We start from the raw sequence: 27,521 nt of genomic DNA, 5'->3' as shown, positions 1-27,521 counted from the left end.
TATGCTGGAGGGTAGGGATAGGGTCCAGAGTGGAGGACTGGCCAAAATAAATCTGATGAGGTTCAACAAGGACAAGTGCAGAGTCCTACACTTAGGATGGAAAAAGCCCATGCATTACTACAGGCTGGGGACTGACTGGCTAAGCGGCAGTTCTGCAGAAAAGGACCTGGGGATTACAGTGGATGAGAAACTGGATATGAGTCAGCAGTGTGCCCTTGTTGCCAAGAAGACCAACTGCATATTGGGCTGTATTAGTAGGAGCATTGCCAGCAGATCAAGGTAGGTGATTATTCCCCTCTATTCGGTACTCGTGAGGCCACACCTGGAGTATTGCATCCAGTTTTGGTCCCCCCACTACAGAAAGGATGTGGAAAAATTGGAGCGAGTCTAGCGGAGGGCAACGAAAATTATTAGCGGGCTGGGGCACATGACTTACGAGGAGAGGCTGAGGGAACTGGGCTTGTTTAGTCTGCAGAAGAGAAGAGTGAGGGAAGATTTGATAGCAGCCTTCAACTATCTGAAGGGGGGTTCCAAAGAGGATGGAGCTCAGCTGCTCTCAACGGTGGCAGATGACAGAACAAGGAGTAATGGTCTCAAGTTGCAGTGGGAGAGGTCTAGGTTGGATATTAGGAAACACTATTTCACTAGGAGGGTGGTGAAGCACTGGAATGGGTTACCTAGGGAGGTGGTGGAATCTCCATCCTTAGAGGTTTTTAAGGCCTGGCTTGACAAATCCCTGGCTGGGATGATTTAGTTGGTGGTGGTCCTGCATTAAGCACGGGATTGGACTAGAGGACTTCCTGAGGTCTCTTCCAACCCTAATATTCTATGATTTTATTCTATGATTCTAATATTTAAGTGGGGCTCTGTAATTTGAAAAGTATTTGCTCTGAAATTGTAACACATACACCCCCGCTCCCCTGGCAGGCAAGAAACATCACCCAAGTGTGAAATACTACTTTGCCACAGTAAATGTTATGTTCAACAAAATAAGGTCCATAGACACCAGACAAGCCATTGTGGAACATCAAAGGAAAAAAGACTTTGTTGATTGCTTGCCCCACACCCATAGGCACGACCCGGTACGGAGATTAAAAGCTTGAATAACGAATGAAAACAAGCAAAATATTTTTGAAAAGCAAGTACCACTAACAATAACTAGCTATATACACACAACAATAATTTTCCAGAAAACTTTCTCTGAAAAGAGAAAAAGGAAAGAGTTTAACAAACACACACGCGCACACACTCTGACTACCGACCACAGGCAGTGAGAAGGAACTGAGGGATATCGGGACAGCTCTGTCCTTTATACCTTTGGCTAGAAGGATGAGAGGCTGTGGAGGATGCATGCTTGGGGGAAAAAAATCTCTAGCAATCTTCTTTTAAGGGCTCAGAAAGATCTATAATCATCTAGAGGTGAGGAAGATGTTGCTGTTGCCCCTTAAGGAAGAGAAGACAAAATATTTGCAGGAGTTTGCTCTGACTGAACCTGAAGAGCTCTGTGTAGCTTGAAAACGTGTCTCTCTCACCAACAGAAGCTGGTCCAATAAAAGATATGACCTCACCCACCTGGTCTCGCTAACATCCTGGGACCGACACAGCTACAACTACAGCACACATGACTGACCCTGTAATTCTTCTTCGGAGGAAACAGGCTGATGTAGCACAGGAGATGTATGAGGTTGCTCATCAGGAAGACCAATTTCTAACTATTTGGGTGATGGAGACCTTTGCCTTGAATGAGACCAAGATGGGGTCCTCTACCCCTGAGGAGGAGCCCAACAGTACTAGTAAGGCCACATTTGCTGTTCATTTGCTTGGCAACCCAAGAAGGAGGAAACCAAGAAGCATGGGAAAATTCATAACCTTACAAGTAGATTTCAGAGGTCTAGTTTTAGGATGAACGAACCTTTGGTGATAGATAAGCATGTGTGTAAGAAGGAGATCCCTACAAACTTGCCTCAGAAGCTGATGAAGATAATTCATATTCTTCTGAACAAAGATAATAGACCGTTGAGGGGTCTTCATTAAGTGAGTACTAGATCGGCAGTCAGATATTTAATAAACAGTACCCGTGACTCACCCAGACATGGTACTGACAATGGATTGTCAGCATTAGCCAGTAAAGGTGATTCTCTTTGCCCAGGTACCAATAATCCTGGCGGTACCATGAATAAGGGAGCATTTTTCGTTGCTTTCACCATGCTTAGTTTCGTGACCACAGCAGGGTGTACTAATGTCCACAAGAGGAATGCACATGATTGTTCAAAGAATTCTAATTGGTTTTTAACTGGAGTCCTAGTGTTAGCAATTACAGAAGGCTGCTCAGACTCCATTGCTCAGTCTCTGAGCTCAGCTAGCCCTGTTCCTCCAATGAGCTGATTTGCCGCACTCCTGGAGAGAGTGGGAGGAGCAGGAAGGAGCCTTGAAGAGCTGCAGGCTACACCTCAAAGAGCCACATGCGGCTCGCGAGCCGCAGACTGAGTATCACCGCCTTAGACAATACCTGTGCACACAATACTGAATCCTTGTGTATCAATGGAGCACTTGTAGTAGAGGGTAATGTAACCTTCAGAGGAGGTACTGAAACTTCCGGCTGATCTGAAGGCTCTCTCCTTAACAGTACTGAGCTCTTACAGGTATGCTTCAGGGCTTCAGATGGCAGTTTTGTATGCCTTCCAAAGCCACAGCTTGAGGTGTTCTGACCTTTTTTTCCTTTGAAGACCTGGGGAATTAAATGAGCATCCCCTTTGAGTCTAAGGCCTTGGCTACACTTGCAAGTTAGAGCATACTAAAGCCACCCAGAGCACTCTAACTCATTCCCCATCCACACTGGCAAGGCACGTAGAGCGCCCTGACTCCCTGGCTAGAGCACTCCTGGTAATCCACCTCGGCAAGAGGGATAACGTCTGATGCGTATTGGGTGTGATGCCCCAGCATCAGTGTGAACGAGGTGTTGCATTACTGCGCTCTGATTGACCTCCGGAAACGTCCCATAATCCCCTTAAGTCAAGTGACCACTCTTCTCATTATTGTGAAATCGGCTGCAGGAATGCCCTTTCAAATCTCCGTTTTGGACAGCCGGCTGCTTATCTGCTCCAAGAAAAAGCAAACATTTACTGTTTGCTTTGAATGAGTGAGAGAGAGAGGCGGGGTGGGAGGGGGGTCTGAACTTAAAAGACAGCATGCTGACACACTCTCAGCACCCCAAAAATCCACTGTCTCTCCCCCCACATACACACAACACACTCCCCGTCACACTCCACCCCCCCATTTGAAAAGCACGTTGCAGCCACTTGAACGCTGGGATAGCTGCCCATAATGCACCACTCCCAATGCCACTGCAAGTGTGGCCACACAGACTGCACCACTCTCCCTACTACGGTCTCCAAAGGCTGGTTTAACTCAAAGGGCTCTACATCTGCAAGTGTAGCCAAGCCCGATCTTTGAACTGCAGGAGGAGCACGACTTGTAGCAGCCGATAGACAGATCTGACTGACCGGGATCTGAGTCAGGTCTCGTGGATCTCTCCAGAAGATGCCTCCTGAGTTTAATGTCCCTGTTCTTCTGAGACCCTTTGTTGAAAGAACAGCAGTAGTACATTTACTAGGAATATGCCCCTCACCTAGACAGTAAAGACTCTTTTCTTGAGTGTTGCGGCCCAGCACAGCAACATGACATGAAGGGCATGTTTTGAAACTGGGAGATTTAGGAGATGACACAGCTGCCTATCACCCACTAATTAACTAAATGTTAAAACGATCTTAAAATACTGACCCTAAAATACTAATAAAAATTAATCTAAAACTGACTAAATCACTAGTTGCAATAGATTATGCTACTTGAGCTTAAAACAGAAATAAGGCACTGCTAAAGTGTTCCACCTCCAGCCTAAGGCTGCAGTTGAAGGAAATGAGTGGTGGTTTTTCTGCTCCGCCCCTTTATGACTGGAGGTGGGTGGGAGAGTGTGAGGGCATTCAATGAGCACATGTGGACCAACAGCAGACAGTGCTAACTAGGAAAAAGCACCAGTCTCTGGCACGAAGGGGTGCACAATACCAAGAGTGGAAGATGTACAACATCACTCAATGAAGAACCATCTCACAGAGGTTTGCTTGCAGGTTCAAGTTTATGAACTCATCTCTGCAAGGGGGCACAGACTAACTCCTGCACCTACTGTCCCCCAAAGACTGAGGCAGTAAAAGTCACCAGGGCCAAGAGGAAGTCAGAGGAAGCCATCAAACCCCCACCTGAAGTTGGAAATGATACCTAGGGATGCCAGGGCTCAGAGAGGAGCAGATGTCAGGCTAGGGACACTCCAGCATAGTTCACAGATTTCCCTGAATGGCAAATCTCTGTCCTTCCGAGTCAAGACCTCAAATCTCAAGACAAGGCGCCATCCAACACAGATTCAAGGTTCATTACAATAGCTTTGCACAAGGGTAGGCCTGAACTCTATGAGTCCTAGTTAGGGAATTTGTTAGTATATTTTCCTTCCCATTCTTTTTATTAGGCAAAGAGAGAATAAAATTCACCTGAGGGCTCAGTGGAAAGTCCATGTTCTCAGCAGTCTGTTCTTTCAAATTCACAGGCAGTAAAAAAGGCACAGACACCTCATAATGCAGCTTTCTAAACCAGTTACCATCAAACTGATATCTCTTCAAATTCAGAACAAGAATTGGGGGTAGTGTTTCAAAGTAGCAGCGCTGAAAGAGGCACCAAAGCAGCTCATTACATACCATATTACTATCGTCTCCCTTCTAAAAATTCCCTTTTGTAGACAGTTCATTACAATAAAATATACATTTATTAAAAAATCAATTTCCCTCTTTTTACGTACAGCTTTCAAATCTGAGCAGCTCAGCTCAGCGCTGCGTACAATAGACCATTCCAAACAATCCTTGCTTACCGATGTGGCATCTTGTTTGCTTTCACATGTTTCACAATAGAACTGCTCATCACCAGTAAATTTATTTTCTTCCTGGACAGCATCCAAGGCATTACTCTACAAAGAGACAGAAATTACAATTTGATGTACATTATTATGATTGAAAGAGAGAAGTAAATTGAACAGCATGGATCATATCCCACAGGGCACTGAAGGGACAGCATTATAGGAAACAGTATTTGACCTGCTTTTTTTCCTGTATGAAGAAGTACATCAACTTTGCTAACAAATGAGGTTTTTTCCCCAGGCAAACTTTTAGTACATAGACCAAACCTAACCAGGAAACATCATATTCAGGAAAACACTTAAGCAGGTGCTTAATGTTAAGCACATTCTCAATGCCCCTTGACTTTAATGGGACTTAAGCATATGTACTCAAACATATGCTGAAGTTCTTATCTGAAGAGGAACTGACTTGAGTATGACCTTCATTTTTTTTTGTTTTGAATTTGAACAGCAGCTCTGAGTTACAACAGGGCTGTGGCTGTCCCTGAGAACTGGCCCCCAAACACCCTCCAACGAACTCTCTCCTATGCCACGCAGACCTCTGGCAGAGAATTTACCCTCTGGCTTCATTTTTCTTTTCAAAGGTACATTTTAATTATGACATCAACTTCCTTGGAAAGGTTTTTATCTCATCAAAGCAACAAAGAAGAATTAAATAACCCCCATTTAAGCAAACTGGTTTTTTAGTTAGCTACAGAGCACCGGGCATTTTGCCCCAATTCTGCAGAGACTTAGGGCTTCTCTACACATACAGTTCTGTGCCACTGTAGCACTTAGTGTAGACGCTACCTATGCCGATGGGAGAGCTTCTCTCATCAGCATAGGTACTCCACCACCCCAAGAGGCAGTAGCTATGTCAGTTGGCGAAGCTGTCCTGTCAACATGGCACTGTCTACACTGGGGGTAGGTCAGTAGAAGGTGTGGATTTTCCACCCTCCTGAGCAACGTACTTATACTGACAAAAGATTGTAGTGTAGACCTGGCCTTACACACATGCTTAACTTTCAGAATGTATTACAGTCAATGTGACTGTTCTCATGCTTAAAGTTACGCACATGCCCAAGTCATTGCAGGATTAGAGCCTATACCATGTGCCAGTATATAAGATGAGAATATGCATTTCAAGTGTGAGTGAAGTTTTACAGTAAAAGAAAACTGCCCCATCACTCAAAGACGTACCACTGCTTAGTTTACACACAGCACAGGATACATCTGGCAGTGTAATCATCGCTGGTATACTGGTAACAAGCTATTTCTTACTACTTTCAATAGGAATTGAAAAAAAAAGTTGTCAGGGTTCCTTCCGCACTCTGAACTCTGGGGTACAGATGTGGGGATGCACATGGAAGACCCCCTAAGCTTATCTCTAGCAGCTCAGGTTAAAAACTTCCCCCAAGGTACAAATCCCTACTTGTCCTTGGACAGTACTGCTGCCACCACCAAGTGATTTAGACAAAGATTCAGGGAAAGGACCACTTGGAGTTCCTATTCCCCCAAAATATTCCCCCCAAGCTCCTTCACCCCCTTTCCTGGGGAGGCTTGAAAATAATATCCTCACCAATTGGTACAGGTGAGCACAGACCAAATCCCTGGGTTTTTAGGACTCTGAAAACCAATCAGGTTCTTAAAAGAAGAAGTTTATTGTTTAAAAAAAGTAAAAGAAGCACCTCTGTAAACTCAGGATGGAAGGTAAAGTTACAGGGTAATAAAAGATTTAAACACAGAGAACCCTCCTCCAGGCTTAGCTTCAAAGTTACAGAAAACAGGAATAAAACTCCCTCTTAGCACAGGGAAAATTCACAAGCTAAAACAAAAGATAATCTAACGCCTTTCCTTGGTTTACTTACTATTTTTGTAATCCTAGATAATTATTTTGGGGTAGGGGTTTAGGAGACGGATTTTCCTGCCTGGTCCTTCTCCGGCTCCGAGACAACATACAAACAAAGAGCACAAACAAAACCTTCCCCTCCCCAGATTTGAAAGTATCTTCTTTCCCCATTGGTCCTTCTGGTCAGGTGCCAACTACGTTATTTGAGCTTCTTAACCCTTTACAGGTAAATGATTATGGGCCTCTGGCCAGGAGGGCCTCTGGCCAGGAGGGATTTTATATTACTGCATACATAAAGGTTGTTACCCTTCCCTTTATATTTATGACAAAGGTTAACAGCCCGCACTGTATATTTAGAAATGCATCAGTATGTAAAACAAAAAGGAACCTGTCACAAGAATGAAAAGCTCATTATTTCACAAAAATGATATGTTCATTAACCCCAAACAAGATGACAAATCTGCACCAGATCCCTTTATAGTTCTGGAAGGCTTGAATGACCACACAACACCCAGACAAATGAGTTTGGGGTACTTTTCTATGACAACCCTCTCCCCCTTTTTTTTGCCTATGAACTTAAATTTAATGGCTTCCTATTGAAGGTTTAATTGTAACCAACAGATCCACTGTTGTAGGTCACCCAACCAATGCCAGGATATTTTCCTTACCACAGGATAAGCTTTACAGTTGCACTTGTCAAGAGAGAGAGCAAGACTCAGGACAGGATTCTCCTTGATTCTAGTTTGCTGTTCGCATCCATGGCAGACGATGGAATGGACCATTTCCACCTGGTATAGCTAGGGGAAGAGTGACTAGTTAGAAGTAGCAGAGGGGTAGCTGTGTTAGTCTGTATGCACAAAAACAATGAGGAGTACAATGGCACCTTAAAGACTAACAGATTTATTTGGGCATAAGCTTTCGTGGGTAAAAAGCGCATCTGAAGAAGTGGCTTTTTCACCCACGAAAGCTTATGCCCAAATAAATCTGTTAATCTTTAAGGTGCCACTGGACTTCTCGTTGTTTTAATTAGAAGGGTTTCCAACAATCCATAGAGATATAATGCCCCAGATGGCACACAGAAAGGACTTTTATCGGGTGAAGGGTGTACTGTAATGTAAAGTTCTTTAAATGCAGGTTTTCCTTGGAAGTAATGATCTAAAAAGCATCTCAAGTTTCGATTTCCTGAAGGGAAGAATTACCTGCTGAATCTCCTTTTTGTCCTCAACGATTTTATTCATCAGAATCCGGAAATATTCCGCGACATCCTGCTGCTGGTGCACTGTACCAACACAAACCAGAATGATCAACATCTAACTGTGGTAGCTGGTTACTTAATCCTAACAGGGGCAGTGTTCACTGCCTCAGTTTCCATTTCTTCCGTTTCCTCTTCAGCAGAGACTCTGTGGTAAGATGGCAGATCAGATACAGCTGGGATGTTTCCGGAACTCACATGCCCAGTGAAAACTTGTCTTGCAACTGCCACAAAGATACCATTGGAGTTTGTTTTTTAAAAACAAACAATAAAACCAAAACAAAACAGTGAGGCTTTGAAATACTACTTAAAACAGTGGTCACCAACTCATCGATTGCGATTGACTGGTTGATTCTGGAGCCTCTGACAGTCAATTGCAATCTCCGGCCGTTAATAGTCCAGCAATGCAGTGGGACTAAGACAGGCTCCTTGCCTGCTCCAGCCCGGTGCCGCTCCCGGAAGTGGCCAACGTGCCCCTGAGGTAGGTAGGGGGTCTCCGCACACTGCTTCTGCTTGCGAGCACCATCCCTGCAGCTCCATTGACTGGAAATGGGGAACTGTGGCCAATGGGAGCTGCAGGGGTGGTGCCTGCAGAGAGGGGCAGCGTGCGGAGCCACATGCCACCCCCCAGGGCTTCAGGGGCATGTTGACCACTTTTGGGAGCAGCCTGGGGCTGGGGCTCGGGCTGGGGCAGGGGCAGGGGCAGGCAGGCAGAACTGCCTTAGCCCTGCTGCACTGGCATCTGGGAGCCGCTTGAGGTAAGTGCCGCCCAACAGGTGCCAGCACCCCAACCCACAGCCCTGACCCCCCCTTCTGGAGCCAGCACCCCGTAGCCCCCTCTTACACCCCAACCCCCTCCCCAGCCCTGAGCCCCATCCTACACCCAAACTCCCTCCCAGAGCCCGCATCCCTCACCCTCTCTCATACCCCAAGCCCCTGCCCCAGCCCAGTGAAAGTGAGTGAGGGTGGTGGAGAGTGAATGATTGAGGGAGGGGGGATGGAATGAGTGGGGTGGGGCTCTGGGGATGGGGCAGGGCCTCATGGAAGGGGCGGGGTAGATCCTGAGATGCACTTAAATTAAAAAAAAAAGGAGTACTTGTGGCACCTTAGAGACTAACCAATTTATTTGAGCATAAGCTTAGGGTTTGACATCTGTAGTATGCAAGGTCTTGGAAAAAATTTTGAAGGAGAAGGTAGTTAAGGACATTAAAGTCAGTGTTAAATGGGACAAAATACAACATGGTTTTACAAAAGGTAGATCGTGCCAAACCAACCTGATCTCCTTTTTTGAGAAAGTAACAGATTTTTTAGACAAAGGAAAAGCAGTGGATCTAATTTGCCTAGATTTTAGTAAGGCATTTGATACCATGCCACATGGGGAATTATTAGTTAAATTGGAAAAGCTGGGGATCAATATGAAAATTGAAAGGTGGATAAGGAATTGGTTAAAGGGGAGACTACAATGGGTCCTACTGAAAGGTGAACTGTCAGGCTGGAGGGAGGTTACCAGTGGAGTTCCTCAAGGATCGGTTTTGGGACCAATATTATTTAATCTTTTTATTACTGACCTTGGCACAAAAAGTGGGAGTGTGCTAATAAAGTTTGCAGATGATACAAAGCTGGGAGGTATTGTCAATTTAGAGAAGGATAGGGATACTCTACAGGAGGATCTGGATGACCTTGTAAACTGGAGTAATAGTAATAGGATGAAATTTAATAGTGAGAAGTGTAAGGTCATGCATTTAGGGATTAATAACAAGAATTTTAGTTATAAGCTAGGGACGCATCAATTAGAAGTAACGGAGGAGGAAAAAGGACCTTGGAGTATTGGTTGATCATAGGATGACTATGAGCCGCCAATGTGATATGGCTGTGAAAAAAGCTAATGCGGTCTTGGGATGCATCAGGAGAGGTATTTCCAGTAGGGATAAGGAGGTTTTAGTACCGTTATACAAGGCACTGGTGAGACCTCACCTGGAATACTGTGTGCAGTTCTGGTCTCCCATGTTTAAGGATGAATTCAAACTGGAACAGGTACAGAGAAGGGCTACTAGGATGATCCGAGGAATGGAAAACTTGTCTTATGAAAGGAGACTCAGGGAGCTTGGCTGGTTTAGCCTAAGTAAAAGAAGGTTGAGGGGAGATATGATTGTTCTCTATAAATATATCAGAGGGATAAATACCGGAGAGGGAGAGGAATTATTTAAGCTCAGTACCAATGTGGACACAAGAACAAATGGATATAAACTGGCCACTAGGAAATTTAGACTAGAAATTAGACGAAGGCTTTTAACCATCAGAGGAGTGAAGTTTTGGAATAGCCTTCCGAGGGAAGCAGTGGGGGCAAAAGATCTATCTGGCTTTAAGATTAAACTCGATAAGTTTATGGAGGAGATGGTATGATGGGATAACATGGTTTTGGTAATTAAATATTCATGGTAAATAGGCTCAATGGCCTGTGATGGGCTATTAGATGGGGTGAGATCCGAGTTACCCAGGAAAGAATTTTCTGTAGTATCTGGCTGATGAATCTTGCCCATATGCTCAGGGTTTAGCTGATCGCCATATTTGGGGTCGGGAAGGAATTTTCCTCCAGGGCAGATTGGAAGAGGCCCTGGAGGTTTTTCGCCTTCCTCTGTAGCATGGGGCACGGGTCACTCGCTGGAGGATTCTCTGCTCCTTGAAGTCTTTAAACTATGATTTGAGGACTTCAGTAGCACAGATATAGGTGTGAGGTTTTTTTTTGTAGGAGTGGGTGGGTGAAATTCTGTGGCCTGCCTTGTGCAGGAGGTCAGACTAGATGATCATAATGGTCCCTTCTGACCTAAATATCTATGAATCTATGAAAGCCTTCGTGAGCTACAGCTCACTTCATCGGATGCATACTGTGGAAAATACAGAAGATGTTCTTATACATACAAACCATGAAAAAAATGGGTGTTTACCACTACAAAAGGTTTTCTCTCCCCCCACAAACCCACTCTCCTGTTGGTAATAGCTTATCTAAAGTGATCACTCTCCTTACAATGTGTATGATAATCAAGGTGGGCCATTTCCAGCACAAATCCAGGTTTTCTCCCCCCCACCCTTTTTTCCCACACACACAAACCCACTCTCCTGTTGGTAATAGCTTATCTAAAGTGATCACTCTCCTTACAATATGTAAGGAGAGTGGGCCATTGCAAGGTACCATTATGCAAGGTAACCTATTTCCCCTTGTTTTTTCCTACCTACACACACACACACCCCCTTCCTCAGATATTCTTGTTAAACCCTGGATTTGTGCTGGAAATGGCCCACCTTGATTATCATACATATTGTAAGGAGAGTGATCACTTTAGATAAGCTATTACCAACAGGAGAGTGGGTTTGTGTGTGGGGGGGGGGGAAGGGGGGGAGAAAACCTGGATTTGTGCTGGAAATGGCCCACCTTGATTATCATACACATTGTAAGGAGAGTAATCACTTTAGATAAGCTATTACCAACAGGAGAGTGGGTTTGTGGGGGGGGGGGGAGAAAACCTGGATTTGTGCTGGAAATGGCCCAACTTGATTATCATACACATTGTAAGGAGAGTGATCACTTTAGATAAGCTATTACCAGCAGGAGAGTGGGGTGGGGGGAGAGAAAACCTTTTGTAGTGGTAAACACCCATTTTTTCATGGTTTGTATGTATAAGAACATCTTCTGTATTTTCCACAGTATGCATCCGATGAAGTGAGCTGTAGCTAACGAAAGCTTATGCTCAAATAAATTGGTTAGTCTCTAAGGTGCCACAAGTACTCTTTTTTTTTAAATTCAAAAAGTGATCTTGTGTTAAAAGGCTGGAGACGACTAACTTAAAAGATCCAGAGGATGGTGCCCCATACTGCTGCCCTATTCATTTCTTCATCCCTGGTCATGTGCATCCCAGAGAACTTTTCATGCCTCTGAGCAGAGAGCACCCCGAGCACCTCTGAATGCAGCAATGCTTAAGAATACGTCTTCACTGCAGTTAGCCTGGGTGACTGATACCTGTGTTAGCCTAGCCCAGGTGTGAAAACAGTCACACCGCAAAGCCAGATAATGCATCATCATTGGCACTGAGATCCCCTGTGTATTTCGAGGGCTTCTGGGGGACATATCCTATGGTTCTATGTGCTGCAGTAAACTGAGCAACTCCATGATTCTTTGCCATTGGATTGTAGGAAAACTTGTCTGTCTTCCTGGGCACATAGGGTGGTTTGTGAGAAGGCACTGGAGGACTATCAACACTTGAGTGATTTAGCCTGTGTTCTTACTGCAAAGGGAGCGGATTACCAGCCCAAGTGAAAGCAGAACCTGGGCTCTGACCCACCCACACAGCTGGGCCAGCTAGACCAGGTTCAAAGGACCACTAAACTCGGGTGGGAGGTTTGTGGGTGTGGACAGAAGGGGAGGTTAGCAGCAACACCTGAGAAAGGCCTAGGGCTGCAGGAAGAGAAACTCTAAGGATCCATCAGAAGACAGTGTGCCTGACATGGCAAATCTTCAGAAGTATAGGTATCTGAGAACTTTTATTGTAAAGAAGGAGGAGAAGCTGCATAGGGAGAGGGCAGGGTAAAGTCATGGAGCAGAAACAGGATTATGGAAACCTTTTATACTTGGTTGAGAAATCATCTTGTATTAACAGACAGGCAGGGGAACAAATAAGGGACCTAAAGTAAACACATTGGGGGATTCACAGAAATGAATGGGAGAGGCATGAGAACCTGTTAGGGACTGGAAAGGGGGCAAGAGGGGACTGGGGAAGAAATATAGGAATAATTCAAATATGCATACAGTTTTAGTGGCCTAGCAAAAAGGGAACTTCCAGCCCTTTTGATGATTAGCATCAATAATGAGATATTACTTAGGTAATGTCTGTCTCCTGTTTAATAGAAAGCTGTGTAAATGTGAATATGCCATGGCACAGAACTCTTACCGTCTCTCACCCCAAGGCACTTTGTAATCCCTTTGGTGGAAGGTGCTGATTCATTACACTTCAGTTCTTGAAACAGCTTTTGCAGCTGACACACAATGCTGGAGTCACCACCATTATCGAAGCTACAAAATATCACAGAGACACAAATTTAATTGGCCACTGTCCAGGTAAAATCCAGGTTCTGACCCAACTGCTGCTATGGCAGTGCTTCCAGGAGAGAGTGGTCCCTCCTGGTGTCTGGGTTGGGTCCTGCTAGTGGCACCCTTGGAGAAATCCCAGAAATGAAAGAACAGACTGAAATCAACTCTCATCTCGGGGGGGAGGAGTGGGGGGATTCTCTGCGGCTTGGTGATACAGTGCAATAGGGAACTGAGTAAGGGAGAGACAAAAATTACTTGCTCTGACTCTTTTCTGTGACCAGTCTATTCGTAGGCTTTACAGGGATGGCTTCTTTGGGACTGGATTTCTGACCCAGCATCGCATTTCCATTCTGGCCAGGTACACATCTCTCCTCGGCCTGCTCTTTATTAAACACTTGCAGAAATGAAGCCAAGTAACTATTCCCCTTTCCCAAACTGCCACAAAGATTGCAGATGAGAGTCAGGTTACAAGCCATAAGGGCCTGCAGTACTAGAACCTGGGACGTGGAGCCTGGGACAGCTGAAGTTCCCACATTGCCACCTGGAGGCCATGGAAAGCTGTAGCCAAGGAGCACGGTGGAGATTAGGTACCGCAGGAAGTACCACCTACAGGGCCCAGAGTGACAGCACCCTGCGGCTTTCTGATTGGCCCCTGCTCACTATTTAACTCTGGTGGTTGCCCTGGATGCTGTGTGGGCAACCACATGGAGTGCTGACTTGCTGTGACTCTAGGACTCCCCCAACTTTCTGATCTCCAGTCTCCATCTCCAGTCTGACTCTGACCCTGACTCTTGCCTCTTGATTCCAGCTTGGTCGCCAGTCTCTGACCCTGCTCGCTAACTACCGCCTGGTGGCTGTCCTTGCCTTGTGGACACCAACCCAGCTGTGGTCACCCCGGTCCCTTACACAGACACAACATATTACTGCCAAAGAGGTGTTTATTGAAAGATAACCAGAGAGGAAAGGATTTCAAAGGTTAATGCCAAGACAAGGCCTAACCAATTTGGGCTAGTGTCTCAGTTGTACAGAAGGGGGAGATATTAGAACATTAAATATTATCCAGCAGCCAACCTTGGAGAGAGAAGGGCCCCCTCTGGCTCCCATCTCCAGCCCTGGCAACCTGGATCTTATTTGACCTCTGGTACCCGACAGCTGTTTTCATCACCTTCTCCCGCATGGTTCCAAACCCTCCTCAGTCATCCTTGGCAGAGTGAGTGAATCTGGAGAGCTCCCAATAGACATCTGACTGGTCTATTTAAACCCCAATCAGCATCTTGAAGGCTGATTTCACTTGCAGATGGTTCAGCTACACAGACCAGTGCCTGCCTACCATGGACTCTGCCTCCTTCAGAGAGCCTTCCCTTAGAAAAGGTGTCTCCCTGCTACCGTGCCCTGGTTGTCTCTCTCGGGAACACTCTGCCACCCCACTGGACATGGTCATCACATTGCTTGAATGTGCCCTGAAGCCACTATTAGAGTGGGCCCCATTTTCCAGTATAACTTCAAGGTGCCTCCTCCTCTGCCCTCCCCATACTTGTGGGCTGCTGCCCCTTCTCTTTTCTCTTCCCCCTCACACCCTGCAGTCAGCTATCACTGCCTGCCCCTTTCTCTTGCACAGTGCTGCCCTGCCATTCTTACCTCAATGGTTGTGTCCTACTTTGGGTCTCAGGATCAGAACCATGCAGCTACCCAGCCTAACCACACGTCTCGTGTGCTGTTGCTGATGAAACCCCAGGGTTTACCGTGAATGCCCCTCACCTGAGGATGGCCTCTCTGAGCTCTCGCGTGAAGAAGAGACACTGCAGCAGGCTGTTTAAGTAGCAGGTGGAACCCTGGTTACGCAGCCCCACGTATGTGCCTGTAACCAGAGAAAAACTATTTCACATCCGGGTTGGTTGATTTATAAAAGGAGAGAAAATGATCAGAAAGTGACTAGCCAGAGAGCTGTAATACAGCAAAGCTCCCTTATCAGAGGTGGGTAACAGCTCTGGGTAAATGCAGCTGTAGCTGGGTTGCAGGGCAGCATCTGAGAAAGAAAAACCCCAACATTTCCCTCTGCCAGGATTCTACTGTCTGGGAAACAGGACTCCATTCAGCTCCAGCTGCACCTCAGCCAGTGCCCTTCTGCTTCCCGCAAGTACTCTCTTGGTCTAGTTTGAGTTGATTTAAGCACAGCCCATGATGTTCCCAGACTTCAGAAGGATCAGATTCCTGATGTCAGGAGGGATTGTTACTGGCTACCAGAAATCTATCAAACCTTCTGTCCTACTTTTGGGTTGCACCAACTCAGGAACACTAGTTATGTAACACCCGAGGGATGATAACCTTCTTAGCCTCCCTATTCTAGATGGCATTCCTTATGGGACGGGAAACTATCAGAGCACATTCCTCACTTATGAAACTCCGACCCCAAGCCGGATGGCTGCAGCCATCGCCCAGCTATTATTTTGCCGATATAGTGTGCTGGTTGTGGGGACTCACACTCACGTGTGTGTCTTCCAAAGTTTGCTGGGCTCTTTTTTCTAAACTAGCTGCCCAACAGGGATACATAAACCAACCAACAAAACTAACAAGAATAACCAACATGGATCCCCCGCTGTGGGGTCCCCAGAGCCCCTCCCCAGCTCCACATGCTGAACCAGCTGCACTTTGTACATAGCACCCGAAGAAAGGGCTCTCAACAGGCTGTAGATATGCTGGGGACTCTGGGAGACTCCATGGACCATATACGTATGGCTGTTAGGAGTCAAAAACATGGGTGGGCCAAACCATTATGCACTTCAGTGCCCTGGACGTTACATAGACGTATCTTAAGGTGCCCAGAGGGCTGTGAAGGTGAGCTCCCACCTAACTCTGAGTATTTAGGCCACTAATCACTCTACTTAAAGAAAAGGAACTGAATTCCCACTGCTTTGCCTTCAGTCTTAGCCCCGCCTAAAGCTCACTTACCTGGGTTTGAGGTCATTCCAGCTTTTCCTAAACTTTTGAAAGTGAAGTCACCCAGTTCAGGAAAATGAAATTAATCGTAGCCCTGCCCGTGCTGCTAATATTTTACACATCGTATCAGCACAAATCTACCTATTTTAATTGATATACCACTACCTCCTTCCCCCTTCATGTACCACTGACTTAGATAGTCACATAATACTTCCTCAGCTTTCTTACAGGCTTGGAGCAGAGAGATAATTGGCAATGTTGGCATTTCAATGATCATCACTGGCATCTGAGTTACAGTCCATTGAAATGAATGGGGCAGCTCATACATCAGAGCTACTTCAGACTCCCTGCAAGCGCAGGCAGACATGGTTACACTCGGTTCATGTTTTGAAGGCTCTCTTCACAACCATGATAGCTAGAGATTCATCTTTTAAAAATGAAAGCTGAAACTTCAGAGAATAATTGAGAGGTCTGTCTATGGCCTCCCTGGCAGTCTTCACATCACCCCCAGGGACTCACCCCACACTTTGGGAAATTCTGGGTTTTAGTCTAAGCCTGAAAAGTTGTTCCAAGGAAAAAAAAAATTTTTCTTTCTTTAGAAATGTAGGTGTTGTATATCCTGGAAGAGAGCAGCTACCCCATATGGTAGGACAATGCCATCAGACAACAAACAAGTGAACATGGATTCATTGAGAAGGTAGTGATTTTTATTAAGATTGTTTAAAACTCTTTGGGTTTTAGGTTATTTTTGTTAACACCAATTTAATGCCAATATCTGAGTAACACTTGGAAGAAAAGATGTCTGAGTCATGATCCCAATCAACCTTCTGAAGACAAAAAAACCTCCCAGTCAGCTAAAAGGGAAGACGAAGTATTTAATTCCTAACATTTCTAAGGTGAAATCAAGCAGAATTTTTTTAATTCAACACACCCGCAGGCCTTTGGGGCATACCACGAAGAAAAAGAGAGCCCTTTTTTGTAAGTCACCATTAGAAGGTATCAGAGTCGATCCAGGTTGGTACCCCTATTACTGTGGGTGCAGAGCAGGTAACACTGACACCTACCACTGTAAGCACTATCTGTAAATGATGGGGAAGATGAAGAAATCCTGCCTCTTGCAGTCACTTTGGCCGTTTGCAATGCTCTGGGCCACCACCTCCACAAACGTGGGCTGCCTTCCAGTGGGAGGCCATGTCACAACAAGTGCACCTGCCTCAATTTCCCTTTGGTCCAGCCATAAAGAGAGCACGGTCTCTCTACATTGTCAAGTTCAAAGTCCCATCTCTAGGCAAATTTATTCACATACACATACAGTAGTCCTTCGGAGAATTGTTTTACCACGAGGGTTCCGATTCCCAAAGTAAAACAGATAAAGGTACAGCGATTTTCCATTCCCCTCTCCAGGGGCATCACTTCCAGGTCACCCACCCACAAGTCCACCAGCACTCATTTCCCAGTTTCTTTCTGCCCATGGTCGAGAGCCCCGCTCTCCACATCACGCACCTGAGAGTGACCACTCTCATGAATCATTGACCCCAAACACATTCCAACAACTTAACCCTTTATAGCCTCCCAATCCTGGCTTTCCAATCAGGCAAGTCAGCAGGCTAGTGCTTCCACTGGTCTCCAAACTATTTTTGCAGACCTGCAAAAACAAACTTCAGTCTTGCAGACCCTAGGATGTCTGGCAAGAAGGATACGGATGTCCCTTTGCATACAGACCCCCTAAGCGCCCTCCTCTTTGCTTCATACTAGAGATTTGGCTGCAAATTCAGCTATGGAGTGGTGGCTGCTATTGTGTTCCCTAGGCCAACACCTTGATAGTGGCACAGAATATGCAGTCTAAGTGTTGATTTTAAAAAATACATTTCTAGTCCACATGGCTGCACAGAAAAACCTTCCAAATGTGAATCAAGAATAAAGCAAGGCAGGTGTTTCTACGTCTGCAACCAGCATGAAACAATGGATGAATTCCCAACTTCTCCATCCACGCTATTAATCTCATAGGATGCTAATTCTAAAGGCAAATGATAACACGGTTAAGTGTCAATCGCCTTTTACTGTTTCAGGGCTGAACAATCTAGGGGCTTGTCTACACTGGCAAGTTTCTGCGTAGTAAAGCAGCTTTTTGTGCTCAAACTGCAGATATATACACACTGCTAAGCCACTTGTTGCACAGAAACTCCTCAGTCGCAGCGCTGCACAAAAACCCACCTCTACAAAAGTTGTGAGGCTATTTGCGCAGAGGCCCCAGCACCGTATTGCCAGTGTAGACACTTGATTGCCTTCTGTGCTGTAATTAGCCTCCGGAGCTGTCCCATAATGCCTCGAATGACTGCTATGCTCATTGTTTTGAACTCGGCTGCCCTGGAGACATGCGCCGCTCCCCTTTCAAAGCACCATTTCTGACAGCCCTTGCATGCTGTGCTGATCTGCTCCAGGACACAAAGCAAACCATTAATGTGGAATGCTTGTGCTGTTGAACACAGAGGCAGGTGTCTGCATGTGAGTGTGTGTGAGAGATTGCTGTGCAGAGAGCCCAGAGAGGGAGGCTGGGGCTGATGTCGGGGTTTCCCCCTCCCCCTGCCTCAGGATTGGTTGCTTCCTGCCACTGTCTGAACTTACAAGACAGCATGCAGACACATTCTCTGTCCCCCAAAACACACCGTCTCGCTCTCCCACTCCATACACACACACACACTCCCTGTCACACACTCCTCCCCCCCACCACCCCTTCAGCTGAAAAGCAGCTCCCAATGTAGTAGGATGCCCATGGAACAATGGGATTGGAAAACCTGCATCACGTGACGCTGGGCCTGCCCCATGAGGGATTGCTGCCCAGGCCTGTAAAGGGTGATGGTTGAAATAAAACAAATACATTACACCTCAGTGTTTACAAACCAGAGGCGTTAGAGCCATTTGCATAAGAAGACAGACCAGCAGGCATGACCTGTCAAACCCACATTCAAGTCCCTGCTCTTCATAATTTGGGACCCCACCTCCCACGCAAGTGCCCCAACCAGCAGGCTAGCGGCTATTCTGGGATGGTCTCTCGCTCTGGATTTACACAGGAAAATAAAATAAACCTGAAAGGTCTCGGTTAAGTACTAATCTGGAACTTTGTTTTGTGCAGATGTGGTCACCCCATCTTAAAAAAGATATATTGGAATTGGAAAAGATTCAGAAAAGGGCAACAAAAATGATTACGGGTCTGAAACAGCTTCCAAATGACGAGAGATTAATAAGGTTGGGACTTTTCAGCTTGGAAAAGAGACGGCTAAGGGGAGATATGATTGAAGTCTATAAAATCATGACAGGTGTGGAGAAAGTAAATAAGGAAGTGTTATTTACTCCTTCGAATAACACAAGAACGAGGGGTCACCAAATGAAATTAATAGGCAGAAGGTTTAAAAAAACCAAAAGGAAGGATTTCTTCACACAACGCACAGTCAACCTGTGGAATTCTTGGCCAGGGGACATTGTGAAGGCCAAGACTATAACAGGGTTCAAAAAAAGAACTAGATAAATTCATGGAGGACAAGTCCATCAATGGCTATGAGCCAGCATGGGCAGGGATGGTGTCCCTAGCCTCTGTTTGCCAGAAGCTGAGAACCGGTGACAGAGGATGGATCACTTGAGGATTACCTGTTCTGTTCATTTCCTCTGGGGCACCTGGTACTGGCTGCTGTTGGAAGATAGGAGACTGGGCTAGATGGACCTTTGGTCTGACCCAGCATGGCTGTTCTGGGTGTGCGCTCCTGCTGGAAGCTGGTGATCCACCGTCTTGCATGGCAGCATTCTCCATCTCCCAAGACATCTGAGTTTCACGTGCAGGTGAGGAGCCTTGGCTGGATGTATCATCAGTGTCTAAGTTCCCCATAGACTCAGCAGATGTCACAGCAGGAATACCTACGATTTAATGAGACAGAAACAGTACTAGGAGACAGTCATCTTTCCTCCACAGCACACTCGGCAACCTGCAGCAAGGACGCCATAAATGGACACTATCTCTTAGTGCTACAATGATATTCAGAATAGGGCTTGCAGAATGGAAAGAGGTGGGAGACCATTATCTATCTTGGATAGAGGCCTAAGAGGGCCCTGAATCAGAGACCTCAGGTGTACGGGCGTGTATGTGTGACCTTTGAGTGGGTTACAGTTCACTTCATTTCCCACCTCCAGTGCCTACAAAAACCAACCCCATCTCCCATAGAAGAGTAGCTGGAGACCCAGAGTTCAGTCTCTAAGGATATTCAGCAAGGATTGCACTGGGTCAACCTCCCCACATTCGAGTCCCAGAAGGAACTAAAGAAATGAATTTAATTAAATAACTTTATAAAATCTTATGAGAAAGAAACAAATAATAATCTAATTTTTACAGCATGACATGGCTATTTTATAATCCACGGACATTACCTTCACAGTTATACATAAACGTAAATTAAGAAAACTAGTTAAAATCTGAACAGTTCAGTCCCCACAGAAACACAGTGAGAAGAAACTGAAAGTTCCCAAAAGCTTAGGTTCTGTTCACCTAAGTCTCAGTTAGAGTCTTTGATCACAAAATCTATACAGTCTGCTGAGCCTAAAACAACATCTTCCCTCCACTGGCTTGTAGGAATCCTCAGCTGGAATCCATGCAGACCCTTCCTCTGCTGAAATCACTGCTCATGGTTATAGTTTAGATGTATCAGAAATACTTTTGGCCCTCTGGTGGGAAACAGGCTGGCTTACCAGCCCTATACTGCATAGTGCATGAACACCAGTTCTCCTGCCTCTTGGAATCTCCTCATTTATAGTCCGCTCTCGTCTATGGTCTCTGAGTGCCTTCTGCACTGGTGAAGTTGGGGGTGGGGTAAATACAATTTTCCTCACATTAAATCGCAGTGATCAATGTGTGGTTCGTGCAAAATTAATCAGTTGGACTGAACCCCTATGGTGCGGTTGGGAGAGTGACGAAGAAAGAAGGTTGCCCTGTATTATAAGGAACATGGAATTAGGCACCTCACAGAATGGCTGAGGGCCTGACCCAAAGCCCAGTGAAATCAATGGAAAGACAACACAAGAAGGGAGAGGGACACAGCTGTGACAGACATGGAGGCGCCGGTCCCAACGAGGGCCCAGTTCTGCTCCTGGACTCCCCGCTCCCATAGCCAGGGACCCCCGCTCCTGCCCTCTCCATGCAGCCCGCTCTGGGAACCACAGTCTCCCACTGCCCCTGAGCCCGCAGCATCTGCCTGGGGCAGCCTCCCCCTGCCACTGCCTGGGACCCTGCAGCCAAGGCTCTCAGCACAGGCACAGCCCTCCCAGGGGTCTGCAAGCCCTGGGGAGCCCTATATAGCCCCACAGCACCCAGGCCAGCCCCTGATTGGCTGCTCCAGCCTCCTCTATACAAATAAACCCCCATCCCCTGATGCGAACGAGGGCGCAGATGGCCCCTTGGGGGGATGGCAGCTCAGAGTGTCCCTGGGGTGACAGTTAAACTGACATAACTGACCGCCAGAAGAGCAGTGGGGAGGGGTTGAGCTCAGGGGGCCCCTCCGGGGCTAGAGACGGGGAATTCACAATGGGGCCAGAGATATGGGGAGGAAGGAGCTTGGTAGGATGGATCAATTGGAGAGGGGGAGAATCTTGGAGCGGGGGGTCAGCTGGCTGAGGGGAGCTTGGGAGGGGTGTTAATTGTGAAGAGGGTGTTTTGTAGGGTTGCCAACTGTCTAATCCAAAAAACCCAAACACCCTTGCCCTGACTCTGCCTCACCCCTTCACTGAGGCCCCATCACTGCCCTGCCCCTTCTCCGAGACCTCACCCCTGCTCAATCCATCCCCCCACCCTCACTCATTTTCACCGGGAGGGGGCATAGGTTTTCTGGTAGGGACTCTGGCAACTGATTATGGTCATCCCCAGTTTGCCCCTTCATAGGCTGCTATACGGTGGGATTCATTGAGTGTTTTTCTGAGGACAGTTCTTCCTTGGTTGTTCATAGGAAATGAGGACTGAGATTCCAGAGTTGTCCTTGTACTTCTATCCTGTATGGTACTGGTGTTCCTCTGTGAACACATGCCCCTGCCTTCCGTCGCTTCTCTGTCACTCGGGGCTGGCTTTACTCTGGCAATCCTATCTGGGGATGAGAGAGTTTGTTTCTATTACTGCTGCTTTCAAAAGTTTATTTCCTGCAGGCACCGAAGCCTGAGTGCAGTAGGACATGTGGTGCTGTGTGAGGCTCAGGCCTCTGTTAATGTATTTCTCCAGTCCAAGATCACTGTCCTTGCATCGCTGTTATCCCAGTATGTCTTTTAGCATGACAATCTTAACCCTGCTGCTGCTATGCCATTAGACTGTGATGCAGAGGATATGTTCAAATTCTGCTGCTGAAAGTTCCCACTACTAAACATGTTGGGGGATTCACACAAATGAACGGGAGAGGACAAGAACCTGTTAGGGACAGGGAAAGGGGCGAGATGGGACCAGGAAAGAAATACAGGAAAAATTCACATATGCATACAGGCTTTTAGTGGCCTAGCAAAAGGGGAACTTCCAGACCTTTTGATGATTAGTATCAACAGTGAGATGTTACTGAGGTAATGTCTGTCTCCTGTTTAATAGAAATCTGTGTGAATGTGAATATGCCATGGCACAGAACTGTAGAGGAACATCTTACCATTTCTCACCCCAAGACATTTCTTAGTCCCTTTGGTAGGTGTTGTATATCCTGGAAGAGAGCAGCTACCCATATGGTAGGACAATGCCATCACACAACAAACAAGGGAACATGGATTCATTGAGAAGGTAGTGATTTTTATTAAGATTGTTTAAAACTCTTTGGGTTTTAGGTTATTTTTGTTAACACCAATTTAACGCCAATGTCTGAGTAACACTTGGAAGAAAAGATGTCTGAATCATGATCCCAATCAACCTCCTGGAGACAAAAAAACCTCCCAGTCAGCTAAAAGGGAAGACGAAGTATTTAATTCCTAACATTTCTAAGGTGAAATCAAGTAGAATTTTTTTAATTCAACACACCCGCAGGCCTTTGGGGCATACCACGAAGAAAAAGAGAGCCCTTTTTTGTAAGTCACCATTAGAAGGTATCAGAGTCGATCCAGGTTGGTACCCCTATTACTGTGGGTGCAGAGCAGGTAACACTGACACCTACCACTGTAAGCACTATCTGTAAATGATGGGGAACCTGAAGAAATCCTGCCTCTTGCAGTCACTTTGGCCGTTTGCAATGCTCTGGGCCACCACCTCCACAAACGTGGGCTGCCTTCCAGTGGGAGGCCATGTCACAACAAGTGCACCTGCCTCAATTTCCCTTTGGTCCAGCCATAAAGAGAGCACGGTCTCTCTACATTGTCAAGTTCAAAGTCCCATCTCTAGGCAAATTTATTCACGTACACATACAATAGTCCTTGGGAGAATTGTTTTACCACGAGGGTTCCGATTCCCAAAGTAAAACAGATAAAGGTACAGCGATTTTCCATTCCCCTCTCCAGGGGCATCACTTCCAGGTCACCCACCCACAAGTCCACCAGCACTCATTTCCCAGTTTCTTTCTGCCCATGGTCGAGGGCCCCACTCTCCACATCACCCACCGGAGAGTGACCACTCTCATGAATCATCGACCCCAAACACATTCCAACAACTTAACCCTTTATAGCCTCCCAATCCTGGCTTTCCAGTCAGGCAAGTCAGCAGGCTAGTGCTTCCACTGGTCTCCAAACTATTTTTGCAGACCTGCAAAAACAAACTTCAGTCTTGCAGACCCTAGGATGTCTGGCAAGAAGGATACGGATGCCCCTTTGCATACAGACCCCCTAAGTGCCCTCCTCTTTGCTTCATACTAGAGATTTGGCTGCAAATTCAGCTATGGAGTGGTGGCTGCTATTGTGTTCCCTAGGCCAACATCTTGATTGTGGCACATAATACGCAGTCTAAGTGTTGATTTTAAAAAATACATTTCTAGCCCACATGGCTGCACAGAAAAACCTTCCAAATGTGAATCAAGAATAAAGCAAGGCAGGTGTTTCTACGTCTGCAACCAGCATGAAACAATGGATGAATTCGCAACTTCTCCATCCACACTATTAATCTCATAGGATGCTAATTCTAAAGGCAAATGATAACACGGTTAAGTGTCAATCGCCTTTTACTGTTTCAGGGCTGAACAATCTAGGAGCTTGTCTACACTGGCAAGTTTCTGCGTAGTAAAGCAGCTTTTTGTGCTCAAACTGCAGATATATACACACTGCTAAGCCACTTGGTGCACAGAAACTCCTCAGTCGCAGCGCTGCACAAAAACCCACCTCTACAAAAGTTGTGAGGCTATTTGCGCAGAGGCCCCAGCACCGTATTGCCAGTGTAGACACTTGATTGCCTTCTGTGCTGTAATTAGCCTCCGGAGCTGTCCCATAATGCCTCGAATGACTGCTATGCTCATTGTTTTGAACTCGGCTGCCCTGGAGACATGCGCCGCTCCCCTTTCAAAGCACCATTTCTGACAGCCCTTGCATGCTGTGCTGATCTGCTCCAGGACACAAAGCAAACCATTAATGTGGAATGCTTGTGCTGTTGAACACAGAGGCAGGTGTCTGCATGTGAGTGTGTGTGAGAGATTGCTGTGCAGAGAGCCCAGAGAGGGAGGCTGGGGCTGATGTCGGGGTTTCCCCCTCCCCCTGCCTCAGGATTGGTTGCTTCCTGCCACTGTCTGAACTTACAAGACAGCATGCAGACACATTCTCTGTCCCCCAAAACACACCGTCTCGCTCTCCCACTCCATACACACACACACACTCCCTGTCACACACTCCTCCCCCCCACCACCCCTTCAGCTGAAAAGCAGCTCCCAATGTAGTAGGATGCCCATGGAACAATGGGATTGGAAAACCTGCATCACGTGACGCCGGGCCTGCCCCATGAGGGATTGCTGCCCAGGCCTGTAAAGGGTGATGGTTGAAATAAAACAAATACATTACACCTCAGTGTTTACAAACCAGAGGCGTTAGAACCATTTGCATGAGAAGACAGACCAGCAGGCATGACCTGTCAAACCCACATTCAAGTCCCTGCTCTTCATAATTTGGGACCCCACCTCCCACGCAAGTGCCCCAACCAGCAGGCTAGCGGCTATTCTGGGATGGTCTCTCGCTCTGGATTTACACAGGAAAATAAAATAAACCTGAAAGGTCTCGGTTAAGTACTAATCTGGAACTTTGTTTTGTGCAGATGTGGTCACCCCATCTTAAAAAAGATATATTGGAATTGGAAAAGATTCAGAAAAGGGCAACAAAAATGATTACGGGTCTGAAACAGCTTCCAAATGACGAGAGATTAATAAGGTTGGGACTTTTCAGCTTGGAAAAGAGACGGCTAAGGGGAGATATGATTGAAGTCTATAAAATCATGACAGGTGTGGAGAAAGTAAATAAGGAAGTGTTATTTACTCCTTCGAATAACACAAGAACTAGGGGTCACCAAATGAAATTAATAGGCAGAAGGTTTAAAAAAACCAAAAGGAAGGATTTCTTCACACAACGCACAGGCAACCTGTGGAATTCTTGGCCAGGGGACATTGTGAAGGCCAAGACTATAACAGGGTTCAAAAAAAGAACTAGATAAATTCATGGAGGACAAGTCCATCAATGGCTATGAGCCAGCATGGGCAGGGATGGTGTCCCTAGCCTCTGTTTGCCAGAAGCTGAGAACCAGTGACAGAGGATGGATCACTTGAGGATTACCTGTTCTGTTCATTTCCTCTGGGGCACCTGGCACTGGCTGCTGTTGGAAGATAGGAGACTGGGCTAGATGGACCTTTGGTCTGACCCAGCATGGCTGTTCTGGGTGTGCGCTCCTGCTGGAAGCTGGTGATCCACCGTCTTGCATGGCAGCATTCTCCATCTCCCAAGACATCTGAGTTTCACGTGCAGGTGAGGAGCCTTGGCTGGATGTATCATCAGTGTCTAAGTTCCCCATAGACTCAGCAGATGTCACAGCAGGAATACCTACGATTTAATGAGACAGAAACAGTACTAGGAGACAGTCATCTTTCCTCCACAGCACACTCGGCAACCTGCAGCAAGGACGCCATAAATGGACACTATCTCTTAGTGCTACAATGATATTCAGAATAGGACTTGCAGAATGGAAAGAGGTGGGAGACCATTATCTATCTTGGATAGAGGCCTAAGAGGGCCCTGAATCAGAGACCTCAGGTGTACGGGCGTGTATGTGTAACCTTTGGGTGGGTTAGAGTTCACTTCATTTCCCACCTCCAGTGCCTACAAAAACCAACCCCATCTCCCATAGAAGAGTAGCTGGAGACCCAGAGTTCAGTCTCTAAGGATTTTCAGCAAGGATTGCACTGGGTCAACCTCCCCACATTCGAGTCCCAAAAGGAACTAACGAAATGAATTTAATTAAATAACATTATAAAATCTTATGAGAAAGAAACAAATAATAATCTAATTTTTACAGCATGACATGGCTATTTTATAATCCACGGACATTACCTTCACAGTTATACATAAACGTAAATTAAGAAAACTAATTAAAATCTGAACAGTTCAGTCCCCACAGAAACACAGTGAGAAGAAACTGAAAGTTCCCAAAAGCTTAGGTTCTGTTCACCTAAGTCTCAGTTAGAGTCTTTGATCACAAAATCTATACAGTCTGCTGAGCCTAAAACAACATCTTCCCTCCACTGGCTTGTAGGAATCCTCAGCTGGAATCCATGCAGACCCTTCCTCTGCTGAAATCACTGCTCATGGTTATAGTTTAGATGTATCAGAAATACTTTTGGCCCTCTGGTGGGAAACAGGCTGGCTTACCAGCCCTATACTGCATAGTGCATGAACACCAGTTCTCCTGCCTCTTGGAATCTCCTCATTTATAGCCCGCTCTTGTCTATGGTCTCTGAGTGCCTTCTGCACTGGTGAAGTTGGGGGTGGGGTAAATACAATTTTCCTCACATTAAATCGCAGTGAGCAATGTGTGGTTCGTGCAAAATTAATCAGTTGGCCTGAACCCCTATGGTGCCGTTGGGAGAGTGACGAAGAAAGAAGGTTGCCCCTGTATTATAAGGAACATGGAATTAGGCACCTCATAGAATGGCTGAGGGCCTGACCCAAAGCCCAGTGAAATCAATGGAAAGACAACACAAGAAGGGAGAGGGACACAGCTGTGACAGACATGGAGGCTCCGGTCCCAACGAGGGCCCAGTTCTGCTCCTGGACTCCCAGCTCCCATAGCCAGGGACCCCCGCTCCTGCCCTCTCCATGCAGCCCGCTCTGGGAACCACAGTCTCCCACTGCCCCTGAGCCCGCAGCATCTGCCTGGGGCAGCCTCCCCCTGCCACTGCCTGGGACCCTGCAGCCAAGGCTCCCAGCACAGGCACAGCCCTGCCAGGGGTCTGCAAGCCCTGGGGAGCCCTATATAGCCCCACAGCACCCAGGCCAGCCCCTGATTGGC

The sequence above is a fragment of the Natator depressus genome, chromosome 6, assembly GCF_965152275.1.
Source record: "Natator depressus isolate rNatDep1 chromosome 6, rNatDep2.hap1, whole genome shotgun sequence".
Classification (NCBI taxonomy): Eukaryota; Metazoa; Chordata; order Testudines; family Cheloniidae; genus Natator; species Natator depressus.
This window is presented reverse-complemented; position numbering follows the sequence as displayed.